Below are 19,169 nucleotides of genomic sequence, written 5' to 3'. Positions count from 1 at the left end.
GGCCATTTAATAGGTGGACGTATTTGATATTTGGGTCAAAGCACTATATGTACATATGTGACACTACGTGTACGGTTTGGTCAGTTTGCTGGTCAAAATTCAACAACTAAAATTAAATGATTAGGGCATCTAAGTAATGGGATTTTTTACAAAGGATGTGAGCCCCATGGCTTAGTAATCCGGCCATTAAGGGCCTATTTGGATACAACCAAATTACTTTTTAACTTATTTTAAATCATTAAGTTACTTTTTAACGCTAGTTAGTTTGGTAAGCACTATCATAAAAGTAACTTAATGCTATAAGTTACTTATTTCAGCATTTTTAAAAAGCTTTTCTACTTTTCTCACTCGACCACAGTCCATGTCAAAGCACAGCCTCTCTCACTGTCGTTATCAAGGGAGGCCCACTGTCCCTGTCAAAGGTGAGGCCCACACGATGGACAGACCACATCAAAGGTGGGCCCCACATGATAGATGACCCCGTATTAATGTGGGTCCACATAATAAATGGTCCAAGGTCAACCCCTAATGATAAATAGACGACATTCAAAGCCGACTGGTATAATGGACAAACCACTTCAAAGGTGAGCCTACATGATGGATGGTCCACATCAATGATGGGATCTTCATGATGGGTAGTGGACATTGAGGTTGGGCCCTACATGATGAATGGCCCACATTGAGGTGGGCCCTATTGATGGACAGTCCATATTGAAGGTTGCTCGTTAATGATAAATGGCTGACATCGAAGGTGAGCCTTGAAGATGGACTACCCTCATGGAAGGTAGAGCCCACATGATGGACAATCCACATTCAAAGTGGGCCCATATGATGGACGGTCCACATCAAAGGTGGCTTCACAAGATAGATGACCTCACATCAAGGTGGGCCCCACATGATGGATGATCCACATCAAAAGTCGTCCCTAGCGATGAGTGGCCCACATACAACCAGGGCCCATACAATGGATAACACACATCAAAAGCGGGGCCCTCATGATGAATAGATCACATCAAAGGTGGGCCCCACGTGTAAGAGCCCAAAAATGAAGCAGATCCAAGGTTCGAGTACACTGCAAGAAATGGCAGTGATTAGAGGTGTAGACGAGTCGAACCAAGTCAAGCTTGGCACAGCTCGACTTGGCTCGGCCACTAGCTGACCCCAACTCGATCTCGGTTCGGCTTGGTCGACGAGCCCGATTAGTCAGCTAGGCTCAGTTCAGTTAGCAGCTCGGGTGAGTTCGAGCCTCTGCGGCATTTTCTCAAACACATGGAGTGCACCTTCAATTTCTCACGAAATGTAAAGCAGCAACATCGATTTACAGATATTTTATCAAACACTCATTAGGCAATATAAAAATCAAGATACAAGGGTATTTGTTTCATATCCATACCTTCCTCACCACCAACCGACACTTCGTTGAGTCATTTCATCAAACACTTGTTGAGCAACATCAATATCAAAATAACCGACTCACTGAACTGGTTCGATCCGAGTACGATTCATGTTGGGGTTCAATCCAAGCCAAGTCAAGTCGAGCTCGAGCTCGAACTCTAGCTCGAAATTTTTTTGAGCTAAATAAATCAGCTCGAACTCAGTTTCCAAGTGAGTTAACTCAAGCTTTTTCGAGTCGAGTCTAGCGAGCTAACCGAGCTAACTCGGTTCATGTACAGCTGCCATCCAACCTATTTATATAAGCTCACATAGACCTGGTTGAAGGGAAAGCACAAATATCAGCTTATCCAATACTTTTGTGGTCTACAAAAGTTTTCAACGGTAGGTGTTTAATCCCCAATGTGTGGTCCAAATGAGCATTGGAACTGCCTCAGTTTTTAGCTTATATATACCCTAAAATGATATGAAGAAATAGATGAATGGTGTGGATGAAACGCATACATCACTGTCGCTCTCAGAACACTTAACCCTTACCAGCTAAGGGACAGAGCGGGGTAGTACCCAAGCGGCTTCGATTCATAGGAGAGACACTGCAGACAATCTTCCAGGGAGAAGGTTTGAGCAGTTGGATTAAAATAATTTTTAAATTTTCATGTTCATGAAACATCTAACACATGATATGTTATTCCCCATCATAAGGATCACCTTGATCAAAAGTCAGCTTATGCCCATGTGATGAGCAAATGGGAATTATTTTCACATAGTGTGATCCTCATGGGGCCGACCTATTTGAAGAATGGATGTCGCATTTACTTGATAGGTTGGAAGTTGTCCTCTCCGTGAATGGTAACTTTGGTACAAATGGTGCAGCTTGAAACTTCTCATTCCTTATCCAAACCATACGAGAATCGGAAGTAGCAGCCCCAAGCTTAGTGAGGCCCACCGTGATGAATGCATTATATCTATGCTGTTCATGATATATGTTTATTCGTCCAAATTTAGGGCATGATCCCAAGTCTAAATCTCAAGTAGACCACCCTGCAGAAACGATGACACTGATGATGCTCGTTGTTGAAACCTTTTTACGGCCTGGGTTATAACTTGGTCATGAGGTCGCTATGAATTGGATGAAATGAGGATAAAAACAAAACAAAACAAAAACAAAAACAAAAATTAGATTGGTCCAAAACTTCTGCTGTCCTCAAGATTTTTACTGCTGGCCCCTAATCCCTCTTTCTTGTGTTTTGGTCTATCTGAGTGTTTAAGCTGATGCATTTTTGGGTCCATGTCCTAAAATTACACGGAGAAATAGAGGAAGGGAATAGATATAAAGTATATATTATGGTTAGGGCTGTTAACGGACTGGGCTTGGGGTAGGTCTCGGCCTAGATTTTAAACAGTTTTGGGCTGGCCTGTCGGGCCGGCCTATTCAAAAATCTGATTTTTCAGGCTGTCCGGCCCATTGATACCCCTAATTATGGTGGACTTGCTGTAGGGAAATCGGCTTCTTTTGATACTCTAGCAGAGTATGATACATGGTACGTAAGCATTTAGAAGTTACCTAGACATTATTTTCAATATAGAATACAACTACTAAAATTAAACGGACCAAATTATGGTAAACAGTATAAATGTATCATGGATTAAACATCAAGCTTATTTGACCATTAGATTGGTGGACATTTATCGGACGGTGGTAAAATGAAAACTATCCAACAGTCCTTGATCCCGCCAACAAGTGTCCAAGTCCACGAATGAGAGGTGAGGATTAATGTTAAGAAAAGGAAATCTGATATTGCGAAATCTATTAAGTTTTATTTGAGTTAATATATGCCACGTGTTCAATTCTGAATTTTGCGTATCCAGCATCTCACGCAATCCACACAAGTATCAAATAACCGGAGGTTAGCTTATTTACCTATGCTGGACTAGCCTCTTAAAGTCTACTACTCAAGTAGACCACACCAGTTAAACTTATTTTCCATATGTTGGACTAGCCTATGAAAGTCTACCACTCAAGTGGACCACACCACATAAGAATGGGGATGGGATGTCATAAGCTTATGTGTAGTGATACCATGATGTGCACGTTTCATCAAACCTGTTAATCCCGTGACTAGCTAAGATGAAATAATAAGGATGGGACTATCAGAAAGAGGTTCAAAAGCTAGTGGTAGAGAGTTAAGTTGCGGTTCCAGTTTGGGCTCCAGTTATTCTCTTGTAAAAAAATAAAAATAAAAATGAGAGGATGTGTTTTTGTAAATCTTACAATAGGTGGCATCAGGCATATTTTCTGGCCTGATGACAGCCCGAAGAGTCCCTTGTACAGTGCCCTTTTCATGAATTGAAGGCTCTGTTTTTTTTTTTTTTTTTTTTTTTTTTTTTTTTTTTTAAGTATCTTATTTTAGTTTCTAAAAATAAAAATAAAAAAATAATAATAATAGAATTTTTTTTTAAAAGGATGGAGATGCACATCATTGAAACTTTCCTAGAGCCTACATATGCATTCGTGTAGGAAAAAAAAAAAACCCACACCGTTCACAATCTAACCAGCGCATCAAGCATGGTACTAAGCTGTAGTATCAAGCCTGTAAGCAAAAGCTAAACATTAGGAATGGATTAGTCAGGTCCGGTAACACCCATTTTCGTTCGGGTGTGACCGTGAAAGGCTCATTTTGATGTATATATCATCCATCTACAGTGCCCATCTTTGTAGATAATCTTAGAACATGGGCACAAAAATGAGGTGGATCTAAATATCAGCTGGACCACACCACAGGAGCAGTAGTGATTGAATGGCTGCTGTTAAAAAACTTACTATGAGCGTATGGGCCACAAAAAGTTTTGGATCAAACTGATATTTGTTTTTTTTTTTACCTTAATGCATGTCGGTGTGATCTTATCAACTGATGGGATGGCTAGTAAAAATTATGATAGGTCCTGGGATGTTTTTAATGGTTGGTGTTCAATCACCAATGTTTCCTATGATGTGGCCCACTGGAGATTTGGATCTTCTTAATTTTTGGGCTCATGTTATAAAATGAGCTGATAAAGTAGATGGACAACCTGGATATACAACAATACACCAAAGTTTGGCCCTCAAGTGACGGTGATACAGAATGCTCCCCTCATTGCCTAACACGCAACCAAGAGTCTAAGGAAGCAGATTGCCTATGACAGTTTGTCACACTAGCTTCCTAAGCAGGGAAGCTCTGTTATATAGGGCCACTATAATGTTCGTTAGGAGCCCAACCAGTCCTCTCTTCTTACCTTTTTTTATTTTTATTTTTATTTTTATTTATTTATTTATTTGCATATCAAAATGAGGCAGATGGAAGACTAAGTGGGTAATAGGACAAGGTAATGTGGGTTGAATGCATGTCTAGCATTGGAATATTTGGGAGGCCAAGGGAGTTTTGGATTAGGCTAATATTTTTGTGTTTTCAGCTCAAGCATACCAGGAAGGTTTCTATGGTAGGCATTTACCCATACGTTTTTATTGTGTCGTGTGGCCTACTTGAGTTGTGAATTGCTTAATCTTTGGGTCAATGTTTTAACATGGCCGCGAATGATTTAATTTAATGATTTTCTCACCATCGTAAGCCCCACTTAGCTTCCTGTCTATTGAGTTCGGGCAATTCCTATCCAGCCCAAAAACACAGCAGATTCAAATCTCAGTGGACCGCGCCAGAGAAAACAGTGGTGATTGGCCCTTAAAAACTTAACTCGACTACAAAACTTTTTTTTATAGAGCTGATATTTGTGTGGCCATTTCATTCACGTGTTTTTAACCATTGTCAATGGTTTGAAGGCAAAAGAAACATTCCAGTGGCCCTCAATATCCTTTTAAGGGTGAGCATGAAGATCCCGTGGTGTGGTTCACTTGAGATTTAGATATGTTGTATTTTTGGAGTTATACCCTAAAATGTTCCCAAGAAATGAATGGACTCCGAGATACATGCATAGCCCCACAGTGAAGCTCAGTGGGTCTAGCGATTCGACGGAGCAACATCCTTCTCTATTTTTGAAACCAGTGCAAATTATGTGCAATCTGGCATCACCCATTGTAGTCGTGGCCTTGATTGTGTGGAGGGCATCCATTAGGAACTTTCAAAAGCAAATGCATTTTATAAAATTGTTTTTCGCAAATAAATTAAAATGTGTTGTTTTCTTTCAGAGATCAATGTAGTCCAAGTGAAAGAATGTAAGACTTCATCAAGTGGGCCACACATGATCATCATGTTAGATCCGACCGTTAGATTATTCAGATTGGGCGATTCAATGGGCCCTACTACAATTGTAATCATTGTAAATAGGTTTGGGGTGGGACGCTTGAACCGTGGTAACTATACACAGTTATTAAGTCAGATATGGAAACCTATGGTATGGAAACCCTAGAGTTGAGAAGTGTGATGGGTAAGCGTTTAGCTCTCTTTCTTATAATTAAATGTCTTGGTCCCCTCACTAACACAAGTGAGAAAACCCTAGTCCCACTGAGAGGTTCTCCTAAAGGGTGTGAGGTGCGTAAGATCAAGATTCCTGTCACCAATATCTAAGGATTGGAAATGTCTTCCCAGTCAGGTACACTTTTACGTTATGGGATTGAATCTCCATTATTGATGCATAGACGGTACATCAATTCCGCAGTACAGATCTAACCTCTCTCTCTTTGTTTTTTTTTTTTTTATTGGAAATGCATGTATGCGTGGAGGTGGGGCATTTTTACCACACCATTGTCTATTTTTTTTTTTTTAAAAAAAAAAAAAAAAACTTTTGGTAATGTGAATTTTCGATGAATGAATGGGGTTTGGGTCTGTTTAGATGCTTGAAATTTGTTGTTCATCCCATCAATGTTGATTTGAATGGGGGCTAATAATCACGCAGAGAGGATTTGCCTGGCCACTGATTTGTTTAGTTGAAACGTGAGCCACTAAAGATTTTTTGGGGCTGAGGGGCATTTTCCGTGCAGGTGTTGGAACCTGAGGTTTGTTGACTTCCCATCAAGTATTTGATGCAAATCCGTAATGGTCTCTTACCATGTTGATTGAGCAGGGATATTGTGGGTTTCTTCTTTGTTGGAAATGGCCTCCTTTCAATTGTTCGATGAAAATCCTTAATGGTCTAATGCCGTGTTCATTGAGCATGCAATTTTGTAATTATGTTTCTCTCTAGAAACTTAGTTGTTTATGGAAATCGATTGTTGAAGTAATGTGGCTGTTTATGAAAAAAATTCTGTTAAATTGTGTTTCTGAGTTTTCTAGCTGAGTTGATCAAGTCCCAAGCATTTGCCCTTTTGGAATTATGCCCAGTCAAGTTGGCACAGGACCAAGCGGAGTCATATTGGCCGAGTTTCAAGTCAAGCCACCTGATTTTTGGAATAATGCATGGATAAAGCATTTGCCCTTTTATCTAAAGAAAGAATTGCTAAAGGCATCCGTAGAATAATGAATGTTACAACCGAATGCGCTTTCAAGGCGTTGAAAACAATTTGGTCTCTTGAGTGGAAAATAAATGATACATATAATGCAAAAGGAAGATTGTTGGCCCAGGTACCTGCCAACTATTTCTTCTATGTTCCTTATAAAAGAATTCTAGGAAATCATTCCCATCACTAGAAGAGTTATTGTTGCCTCATTACTTTGATTCTACGACAATACATACTGTTTATATGATATATTGAGTTGAAATTGGTATTTTTCAACTTACAGGTAACTTTCTTACCGGGAATGGCTAAGTTTTCCTACTTCAGAAAGATCTAGCAAGGTGTAATCTCTTCTCACTTGCCATTTCCATCACACTGCATCGAAATGGCAAGTGGATTGCAGGCTGTCGGCATCCTTATCTTTAGTATATATTGACTGTATTTCTGACACAGGGGATAAATAAACTAGTGATATGGACGATATAATGATGATACCGATATGTTGGTGATATTCTCGATAATATTGCTGATATGTGGGAAAAATGTATTTTCTGGCAGTTTTGATATCGTCACCCTGGAGCTATCGATAATATTGAATAATATCAACAATGTTTTGATCAATAGTTGCAACCTGATTTGGGCTTTGACTTGTTTGAGATGGACCAAAATAGAGTTGACTGAGCCAAGTTGAGTGAAGTTTACCTAGGAACAAGTTGCAAATTGAAATATAGATTCGAAAACATGCTGAAACCGGTGATATACTAGCACTTCTTGCAGGGATATTGAGTGGAATGCAACTTCTTTTGATGAAGAAGAATATTATGTAATTAGTATTGGATTCTAGTGTCATAGTCGATTTTCTTCTCATCTTTGCCATCTTTTTGTATCCACTTGTATGGACTATTGAGTTGCTTCTTGTGTGCCCTTTGAAATGATGAAGCAAGAATATGCATTATGTTTGTTGCCATAACATATTACGGCACTAGTCGTTTCATTGTTGCCATAACATATATATTACAGCACTACTTGTTTCATTGTTGCCATAACATATTACGGCACTAGTTGTTTCATTGTTGCCATAACATATTTCGACACTAGTTGTTTCATTGTTGCCATAACATATTATATTTCAACCAGGAAATGATACTTGCCAGCCATGATATCTCAGTGGGCAATGTAATTCATTTTACCTCTTCTCATGATTTTGTGTAATATTTCCTTTTTTCCTTTATGTTTTGATTTGTAATTTCTTTTAGCATCTTATTCTCTTCTTCCAGCACCTTATTATCTGTACTTTCAAGTTTATTACCAAATTTTATCAAACACTTGAGCTTCATTGGCATTCTGTTTTTGTTCATCAATTGAAATGAACAACACAAGAGAAGTGTTTCTCATATGATATTGTTGCAAATGGTCGAACTAGAATAGATGTTGACAAGGTGTATTTCATTAAGATTTTGTTTCTTGCCATATGTCATTTTATAATTGGTTCCTTATCCTGAAACTTATGATATTAGTTTTGATTAAGGAAATCATTAATTTACAGCTTTGACTATATTGAACGTGATTGCCGAGCTTGTGGCCTTGGTTGCAATTTTGAATTTCAGAGGTATGTCTTGAGAACTTTCAAATTTCAGATTACCTCTTTGTTTCTATGGATTGGTTATGCAAAATGTATGTCCATGATAATTTTCAATTTCATTTTGTTGCTTGCAGGTTAATGGAATGCATGTGGGTGACAGATGATGAAATATGCTCTTGTGCCGAGGAGTGTTAGTATTTTATTGATATGTTAAGTTTTTCATGTTTACTTCTTATTTGTGGTTTTTCTTCTGCTTATGTCTGAATAAATTGCCCAGATCTTACAGTCCACAAACTGTTTACCACCCGGGCTGATCTCTATCAAACAGTATATACGCATGCAAAAGTTAAGGTATATAGAATTCCTACGTTATTGTTCCCACAATATTTATTTTCTAATTGAAAATATTCATATTAGTACAACTTTGTCAAACTGTGCTCCTGTAATCTGTTGCTGAATCTATTTAAAGTTTTAAACCTACTAACTGATGATATTCATCTTCGGGCAATGGAGCTCATGTTTGTAGATGCACTTCTAAAAGCAAACAGTTTTCTGAAAAGAAGAGTTTTAGAGATTGAGGATGAAGGAATTCATACTCCTACCTCCTCAACACAAGTAATAAGCATGGCCCACCATTAGGCCCAATCATCTTTGTCACAACATGTACATCATTCAGTTAGATCTTTGTAAATGTATTGTGTAATTACTATATTCTCTAATTCATCTAATGTTCTTCATGAAAATGTGTTGGTTATGATAATGTACATACGCCATTTTCCGTATTGAGAATCCTTTTTTTTTTTTTTTTGCCTTTTAATATTAAAAAAAAAGGTAAAAAGAAAAAAGAGAATAAAACATGACAGTGATTGCCCTTTGACAAAGAGTGTATTGTCAAAAGCTATGGATGAAGGCTTCTAGTCATTTATCTTGAATGACATACAAACATTCAGCAAGCAATTGGGAGGAGGAATGAATAAGTGCAGAGATCCCATATCATTTTCTATGAAACAAGCATGAAGATTAGTTTAGGTTTAATAGCAAGCAATCCATTGTAGAAAAATCTCATTAGCCTAATCACATTCTCTAATTCCTCTTAATTCTAATGCTATTTGCGACTTGGGTTTAATACAAATTGCAGGCCCAAATCCCCTCTTTGGATCTTTAAAATCATCAGTTTCGATCTTGGGAAGATCAAGTGATACATGGATCGGAGGAGGAATGCTCCATGTCGTATACTTTAGGAAAGACAATCGAGGAAAGTGGACCTTGTCCTACAAGAACAGATACGTTGAATCAGAGATGTACAAGCTTGAGAAAGAGAGGAAGAGGCCCTCTTTTCTTCCTGCAATTGAAGGGGATTCTCCAGTAATCCTAGTTGCTTATTTACTAAATCAGATAAGGCAATTATTTCTTCTAAATTAGGCCATAGATCTGTTTGAAACGGTGGAAATAAATTAGGTAAGGTTGTTAAAATTCATGTTCATGATTAATTAAATCAAGTCCCAGTTAATAATATTGTATTCATTATATTTTTCTGGAGGCAAATCGTCTTTCCAACCCGAGTGGCTGCTGCAGTTGGATATAGACTCATTGACTCGAAGCTGATTTTTTTCTCTGCTTTAGGTAAAAGATACAGTACAAGTGGATTTTTTTACATCGTTCTCATGATTCCAGGTATTTTTGTCATCTCTCTATAGCTGAATCGATTTTAGAATTTTCTTCTTTTTATTTTTCCTGCAATTTTATATGATGAACTGTCATTGTGTTTCATCATTTCAATTTTGATCGATTTTCTTCTGTTTCTCTACTTGGAATTTGAGAATCAAGGAATATCTTCTCTTCTTGAGGTGAATGTGTATCATGTTTGGAGCTAAAATGCAAACCACATGTTTGGAGGCAAGTGGCTATCTATAAAATATAGAGCATGGCTGATGGTATGTTTATATTTTCGGGATGCTTTGCTTATCCCGCGACTTTAATTCTAATTAGGTGCTTATGGATTGTGTATTTTACAAACTGTTTGTTGTTTTGATCAATCTGCACTTTTTTCTTGTTTTCTATTCTCTTCCTTTGTATATTTTCTCATGCTCGTTTTGGGCTTCTGCATTTTGGATTGTATATTTTTTATATTTTTTCTTGTTTTTTATTCTCTTCCTTTGTATATTTTGTATATTTTACAAACTGTCGGTGGCTGTTATTCCTTTGGTGTATGTCTTTGGGTTCATCAAGTCAGTGAGCTGACTCAGTTAACCCGATGAGATTTTGAGTTGAGTCATCAGGTTTAGGAATGCTGGCCTCAGTTTGGTGTAGGTTTTATGCTGCCCTGTTTTCAGATATTGAGTCATCTGATTTTTATTTTTTTTCCTTCATTGAAATTTCAAGTTTTATGTGGAGTTAGATGCTTACTTGCAATTGATTGAGCTTTCTGTCTTGAGATTGCTTTTGATAGCATTCTCCGTGTCTTTATTCTTTGTTTCCTCTGTTATGCAGGGGCTATGTTGGAATTCACAGTTCAGGATTCAGGGATTTCCTTCTAAAGCTGAGCTTCTTCGAGCCATTGTAGATTCAGGATTTGAGCATCCTTCAGAAGGCAAATTCTTGTCAAGTTCTTCTCATTTTCTGTTTGACTTCATGAAAAACACAAATTTTGTTATAATGAGAAGCTAATTGTGATGACTTAACTGATATTAAAATTTGGATGTGCTAAACAACTTTGAGCAAATATTCTTCAAAAAAAAAAAAATGAAAAAAGAAAAAAGAAAACTCTAAGCACAAAAATTGGTGTGTTTGTAGATGTTATTGCAAATTGTTAACACAATGCATACATTTATATATGCGCTCAATTTGGAAGGCTTGCTTGTTCTATACTTCTATTGCATTTCCTTATTTTAGTAGGAGGAATCCCAAATCGATGGTTTTTTCATTCGAACCAGCACTGTACAGGTGTGCCTTACCTGTCATTGATCCAGACCATGCATCTAGTAAGCATAACCATGGATGCACAATTCTACACGAATTTCCCTTTGGACAATACTATCTTTTCGATAAATGGTTTGCAAATGGATGGTTAAAGAGAAAATATGTACAACCATCTCCATGTGACAGAAAGAAGTCGACAGATCTCATTGTTCAAATGAGGATATCTACTTTAAATTGTCTGTTTTCCATCCAATGTGGGTGCCACCTGATGAACTATCTAAATTGTTGAAGAGGGGAAATACCTGTAAAGAATGCTTGGTCCTCAATGCCGCAGCCAAAACACCAGCAATTTGGGCTGAGTATTATATAATAACCATGTTAACATGCACGTTTCTCAGAACAATTTAATCTGACCATTTCAGGTAATGCACCACTTCCACACGTGAATTTGGAGGAGTCAATTGGTTTGCTAAACCTTTTCTTTTAAAAGGATCTGGAAGGTCAAATTTTGCTTATTAAGGGTTCCTTTACTCCAAATTTATTTGGTTCTACATCAGTGCAACATGAGTGCATACCTCAAGCCATCTTGGGGATGGATGTCATCTGTCAAGCAAAGTCTGGAATGGGAAAAACTGTTGTTTTTGTTCTCTCTACCCTGCAGAGAATGAGTGCCCGCATATTGTTGTTGGGACACCTAGGAGGATTCTGGCTCTAGCAAGAGATAAGGATCTCTCATTGAAGAACGTGAGGCATTTTATCCTTGATGAATGTGACAAAATGCTTGAAGCGCTTGGTATGCATTTAGCTTTTGCACTTGTTTTCGAACTTTGACATGCATTTCTGAATTCTGCATTTCTGCATTATATTTGAACTTAAATGTGTATTACTTAATCCCAGTTGTTTAGTACATAAAGCTGTGATTTGGAGTTGAGTATCAGTTGTTTAGTAATGGGATCTATTTTCGGTAGGATATGGATTGATAAGTTGTGAATTAAACAAGTTTCTGTTAGGAGGCATAATGCTAGTATTTCAAGTCAGATATGGAAGCATAAAAACTGAGTTCTCTCTCAAATAGTTCTTAAAAATCACACCATACGTGTAGTATATGTATGTATCTATAGAGTGTTGCTAATAGCTTTCCAAACTCTAATTCCTAATACAAGCTTCGTATTGAACAAGTGTCGGTAAACAAATCAAGAACTAACTACTCGCTTGGATAAAAATAAGAAACTATCTTTGCCCATATGCATGAAGGAGTCTATAAATGGGGAAAAATTCATTGTCAAGGTTAGACCACCATACGTTCAATTTTCTGTTGAAGGCTTGCATGAGAACTGAAGGCTGATAGGAAGGCCACAAAGTCTTTAAAGTTCAAGCCATCAACCATTCTAAGCAGCCTCTGCAAAGAAATATACCGGCCATTAAATAAGAGTACATATGAGATGAAGCCAGAAACTAGAAAAGAGCACAGTGAAAATATGGAATCTGTCCTTCAGAGAAGTGAAGAATCAGCTATTGAAGATGTGTGTGTGTGTGTGTGTATAGCTAAAGTTTAGAGGAAACATAATGTTAATGGAGTAATTTCTTGTCCAAATTAATGGTATATGTGGGATCCACTTTTGGTATGGACATACTAGGCATGGTTTATCCCATTTCTATCAGAGGCTCAGGTTGCATAAAGGTGGGCTACTGTACCAATTTTTGGTTGAAGAAAATAAATATTGTTTCCTATGATTGAGCATCACGTACATTCAAGACAAGAACATGATTGACTGTATGTATGGCTACAATATGATAAAACTAAAAGAGGAAAGATTCGACTAGCTATGCTGTGAAACACAGCAGCCCCTGAGCAGCATCTCATAGCTGGGTCTATCCAAGTGCCATGTCAATCAGGCCAGCTGCATCTCCTCACATGTTTCGTTTCTTTAAATATGATTACCTATGGCAGGTTACTTGAGTCAGATATGAGGCAAGCCAGAAAACTGCTCCTGCCAGCAATTTTTGGATAAGCATCATCATGGTCCAATGAAAGATTAAGAGAAAAGTGGCAAAAATGACAAACCTCTGCAACACGCTGAATAAGTTTTTTTTTTTAAATATTTATATTACGATGTTAAGGCAAGCTAGCTGGTGCTTTTTATTTTTCTGGGCCCACCATCTGGTAATGTAAACCATTCATCTAGTAGAACCCATCATAGACAAGCCACGGCCAAAATTCCCTCCATCAGACAACCCTTTCCATCTGATTGGTGGCTCACAAAATGGATGGTTACAATGAACAGCTCACACTAAAAGAGAAAAACATGGGCCCAAGTGATCTGTTAGGAGTTAGAATCATCCAACATTGGAGATTGTCACAGCATGCCCCATCCACATGAGGCCCACCATACTGTTCTCCGTAGCCAAACATTATATATTGTTTTCTTCAAAATGCATCATGCTTCATCAATCAAAGTTAGGAAATTGACAGCCATCTACAAAATCTTTTCAAAATTCAGCTGAAAATTCTATATTGTATTTTCAAAGTCACTACTGACCATAAGTACATGCTATATGTAAAGCTGTGTAGATGCAAAACTATACTGAATTGCGAAAATTCAATTCTATGAAGAGGAAATGACCAAATTGAAATGATTTTTCCATGTATTTAAAATTAGGAAGTAGCCCTTCAATGGAAATTTACTTCTCATGCAAGCCCAATCATCACGGGTGATTCTAGGCATTTGATAGGAAGTGAATCTTGTGGGAAAACCACAGCGGTTTAAACAATCTCAGGTGGGTCCTTACTCTTGCTCGGGTGGTAGACTCTCAGGAGTTTCAACCCCCGGTCAAGGGTTCGAGTACCCATTGGTGGTGAAATTCCACTAGCGTGAGTGTGTGGGGTGTGTGTGTGTGTTTAACAAAAAAAAAAAAAAAAAAAACCAATCTCAGGCAACCGTTCACATTCAATTAAGACAGTTCATCCAAGCACTTAGTATTGTGAGACTGGTCTGATTTTTGGACTTTCGGACATCATCCATGGTGGGGCCCAGTGGATGAGCGACCCGGAATTCTTATGTGTGCCATGTGTACACATGCAGGTATGTGCTGTATTAGCACTTCTATACAAATGTATGATTGAAAGAAATATGAAAACATATCAGAGGACTGTCTAGTACCTAAGACAGGATTGACGGCAAATACAGGAACATACAAGAACTCATCTGCAGATATAAAACCTTTCGCACTTCGATCAAGTTGACAAAATCTCTGATACAACGACACAATTTCTTGCTGCGAAACTGAATTTACCACCCAGAAGAACTGAATTAACTTTGTATTTACAAAACAAGAGTGATGTAGAGCGGGTCGCGGACAGTTACATGGCCAGAAAAGGCCCGGTCAATGACAGAAGTGATCCAGATCATTGGACCTTAAATTGGGCATATCTCACAATCTGGAATGAGTTATCTGACGTAAAATATATGATTTTGGAGTAGAACGAGCTACTTTAGCCAACCAACCCACTACGCCGGGTTGCCTAAGCTGGAATTGCGAAATACAGCTAGATTGACGGTCGTTTCCCTACTTTATTTTCGTTTTTACTATAAATAGTAAGTTTTAGTTTGATTATAACTTTTCATCTGTTGGGCTTTAGGAGTTATGTCCAACGTGAAAAGAGCTTAGAAAAATTAGGAGAACGGTTTGGTGAAGCCAAATAGGACACTTACTATTTTTGGCCAAAAACCCTGCGCACTAGTAGAAATCACGACCGTCTATAAATAGTAAGTTTACTATTTATAGTAAGTCGCGAATTTTAGGAGTTTTAGTTGTAGTTTGATTCTGATTTCTTTCTCATTGCTTGGCACCCCTATTTAAAGGGTTTTGAACTCGTTTTTATTCATTCATTAATCAATTTCGAATTTATTAGAATTTATTTCTATTTTCTGCTTTCTTTTCTCGTGGATTCGAGAAGTCTCTGTGAGGAGTCCAGAGAAGTTCCGTCGATTCAGAATAGTTATCATCTTGAGGAAGAGGGTGCTCGACTTCACGTCCTTCCCTGCGTTAGTTTAGTATCAAAGCTCGGATCGATGGCTTCTAACGACGGGTCGGGCAACAATCCCAGGGGCGGTACTCTAGGGAATTTACCTTTAATGGCCACAGCTTTCGAAGTAGCACAACAAGAGAATCGGCAAGCCATGCAAGAGAATCGGCAAGCCATGCAAGGGCTGCAGGCTTCCATCGACCGCATAGCGGATCTCTTGGCTAAAACCCTAGGCCAACTTCGTGCTCCTGGTGGTAATCCTCCACCACCAATTGCTGAAACTTGTAATCGTCCTGATTGTAAGATAGTACCGGCAGTGCATCCAAGGGTCATTCCTGAGGAGGGGGGATCCAGTGAGGAGGAAATCGATGACATAATCTTCCAACACCCCAGACAAGGTGGCGATCAAGTAAATCGAACAGATCGAGAATTCAAGATGCGGGTTGATATTCTTAATTTCAATGGCCAACTACACATTGAGGATTTCCTCGATTGGCTTTCTGAAGTTGAGCGATTTTTCGACTATATGGACATCCCTGAAGCAAAGAAGGTCAAGCTCGTGGCCTACAAGTTGAAAGGCGGAGCTTCAGCTTGGTGGGAACAACTGCAACTCGCACGAACCAGGCAGATGAAAGCACCAATCCACACATGACAATGGATGAAGCAGCTACTACATGCCCAATTCCTCCCTAGCGATTATGATCAGGTATTATTTTAACAATACTAAAATTTTCGACAGGGTAGTCGGTCGGTGAGAGAATACGCAGAAGAATTTTACCGCCTGACGGCACGTAACGATTTGGTTGAGACTGAATCGCAGTAAGTCGCTCGATTCAACGGTGAATTGCGTATGGTCATCCAGGATCGGGTCTAGATGCAGTCCGTCTGGATAATGAATGATGCGATCAAGTTGGCTATTCGAGCGGAAGCACAACTTGAATGTCCTAACATACAAACCTATTCAACCGCAAGGATCCCTGCGGCAAATCCGCCCCAGGGAGCTCCACAGCCCAAGGGGAAGGATCCCGTAACAGCACGCACTCAACCTCCTACATCTAAGAACCGAGATCAGGGGGGCGGGCAAGTTAGACCCCAAAGGGGCATATCAACTGTTGTTGGTCCAAGTAGAATCCCGAACCCCTATGCTCGGCCAAGGCCCGACAACTGTTATCGTTGTAGCCAACCGGGCCACCTTTCAAATACTTGTCCCGAGCAAAAAGTGCAAACTTCGCCATCAATAGGTGTAGTATAAGTGTTTGATAAATTGTCTGTATGAACAAGTAATTGGTGAATTGTATTGTATATAGGTTTTGAGATAAGGTTCTCAACTACCTTAACTATGTGTATAAATTCCTCTATGTACCATATATTACATTGTCTGATTACTTATGAGATACATATGTATGAATTCATGTTTATATTGTATTTCATAAAATGCTTAACTGGTTGTAGGATTTGAATTACTTACTGCTTGATTATCTCACATGAACTCTTGTTTGTACTAAGTGTGGTTGGGACTATGTAATAGTTCAGGCAATCGGTAACAGGTTCTGATTTGGTGGCTGAGGTTGTTTTCGCCCACAGGACGTGTTCGATGAGTCCAAGCTGTACTTCAGTTGTTGACAGTGGTTAGGCCACATGGAGTGCTCGTGTACTTCATGTTGATCAATTCAATGTGTGCTCATGCTAGTCGAGCTTGTCAAGTAACCCGATTAACCCGATATATGTTCACCATATATGGACGCTACTACTTAAATCTAGGGTACTAAATCACCAGTGAAAACCCCTTTTAACCTTGGTTCCTCGATCCGCTAAGACTCATGAGCCGGGCATGGTGGTATGGGACACCGTGGTCGAGCTGTCGGCTTATGCTGGGGTGACGAGCCTCCCCGTAGTGTCCAGTGAGCAACATAGTCTCGTGAGCCGAATATGGTGGTATGAGACACTGTATTTAAGCTGTCGGCCTACACTGATAAGGTGATGAGCCCTTTGTAGTGACCTCTTGCGTACTCTAAGACTACGTAGAGGCGACAAGCCCTTATGTAGCAATAAGAGTACACTAGGCCTACACTGATAAGGTGACGAGCCCTTTGCAGTAGCCTAAAACCGTGACATCGTATGAGATTTACTAGGATTGACGACCCTAGAATGGATCACCGTTTGGGAATTGATATAAGGGAGGTACCTTAGCTTCTCAATCATGCTGTATGAAAAGGACTAATAAGAACTTGGTAATCATATTTATGCACCACATTGCATGTGCCGTTTGGTGATGTGGAGAGAGCACGAGGAAGTGACTGACATGCGCGACCATTAGATAAAGATCGCTAAGGGAGTGCAGGCGAGGGCATGTATCATTTATTCATACCATTCCTGCATTAATCAGAGTATCTAGGGATATTCGATTGTATTGCTTTATTATTACTGCTTGATTGAATTGATAACATGTTAACCTTTGTTTTATTGTTCCACTGAGTTGATCACTCACTCCCACGTTACGGGATGGTGTCTTGAACACCAACCAGACCCTGTTGTAGGTCTAGATGATGGCGTAGCCTCCGAGGCAGAGCCGGACTTTGAGGAGGAATTCTCCTATATGCAGTATTCAGGCGGGTTCTCATAGACCGTTCTGAATCGACAGGGGCTTTAAGGATATACTTGTAGTGGACGGTTACATTTTTGATATTTTGTATTTTGAAACAATACATGAAATTATTGACCTGGCAATGCATACATACTTTGGGGGACCTAAACTAGTTTATCAAGTTATACATATTTGTTTTAGTCTTCCGCTTACGTATTACAACTGTCCCTGAATTATGTTTTGCTGATTTAGCTTAATCTTATTCATGTTTTATGCACTAATACAGACAACATTTAATCATCATTAAATATGTTACATAAGTGATGCGTTGGAACTCAGGAGTTGGACTTTTACTCGACCCCCAATTTTCAGGGCGTTACAGCCTTGCAACACAACAGTTACAGAACCATGGATCAGGTTAATTGCTTCAACTTTCCTAGGAAAAGAGTCCTAATAGTAAACCAAACTCCAATTGGTATCACGAAATCCTCTATTGGTGGGACCATCGTAGGAAAGTTAGTATTTTAATTGTTTAATGCATAAACATATACAAAAACCAAACATTTATGATCTATGAATATAAATCTAATTTTTGCTGTATTTCTTTGTATAGCCAAAGATTACTTGCTTTCAAGAGTGCCGTCAATAATCCCCAACAGTTAAGTAGTTGGGTTGGTATAGCTTTCATTTTTAAATTACTGAAATCGTCTGTTAAGTTGATATAGCTGTCATTTTTAAATTACTTCCCTGTGCATGTTTGGTATTTCAAGGAAGCCCAAATCTTATGAGATTTGAGATTCAACTGGTCTAGAATCAACACATGAAAGAGTTTCAGTGTTTAAAAGAGCTGGATTTTTTAAAAAACAAGAGTTTTTTAACTCTTTCATTGTAAGTTTGGATTTTTAAGAACACTCAAAAACCTTTTGGGATATGAGATTCCATGATGCAATTACCTTATACTTTGGAGCTTGCATTTGGAACCAGTCAATTGGCTTGTTTTGATTTGTATGCTTTATTCAGCTCTCACCATACAAACTAAATCTTTTATCATTCCCATTCCTCAATTTCACCAAAAGTATGGATTTTTAAGGAAAACCCACATTATTTTAGATTTTGAGACTAAAATCTTGAGGAACTTGCTTATTTGTCATCTTGAAATTGTTTGTGCATATTAGCACCGTTGTGGGGGCCAATATGCCATTATAGACCAATACGGCCATAAAGGGCCCATTTGATTTAT

At 38.7% G+C, this 19,169-nt stretch overlaps 2 long non-coding RNA genes across 3 annotated transcripts; one reads left to right on the top strand and one right to left on the bottom strand.

The window, feature by feature from the left end:
• Positions 1 to 8,289: 8,289 nt before the first annotated feature.
• LOC131256222 (uncharacterized) lies at positions 8,290 to 8,752 on the top strand. Its single transcript, XR_009176673.1, has 3 exons — positions 8,290 to 8,426; positions 8,534 to 8,589; positions 8,677 to 8,752. It is a non-coding gene; the product is annotated as an uncharacterized LOC131256222 (long non-coding RNA).
• Positions 8,753 to 9,371: 619 nt separating this feature from the next.
• LOC131254819 (uncharacterized) lies at positions 9,372 to 13,731 on the bottom strand. 2 transcript variants are annotated; one of them, XR_009175908.1, is made up of 4 exons: positions 13,140 to 13,731; positions 12,621 to 12,717; positions 10,806 to 11,026; positions 9,372 to 9,670 (listed from the first exon to the last, which is right to left on the bottom strand). It is a non-coding gene; the product is annotated as an uncharacterized LOC131254819 (long non-coding RNA). The 2 variants fall into 2 exon arrangements; XR_009175907.1 differs by lacking the exon at positions 9,372 to 9,670 and having other exon boundaries at positions 10,386 to 11,026.
• Positions 13,732 to 19,169: the final 5,438 nt, after the last annotated feature.

The sequence above is a fragment of the Magnolia sinica genome, chromosome 9 (genome assembly GCF_029962835.1).
Source record: "Magnolia sinica isolate HGM2019 chromosome 9, MsV1, whole genome shotgun sequence".
In the NCBI taxonomy this organism is placed as follows: Eukaryota; Viridiplantae; Streptophyta; class Magnoliopsida; order Magnoliales; family Magnoliaceae; genus Magnolia; species Magnolia sinica.
The sequence above is the reverse complement of the archived record's forward strand: the minus strand, read 5'-3'. Positions and strand labels throughout refer to the sequence as shown.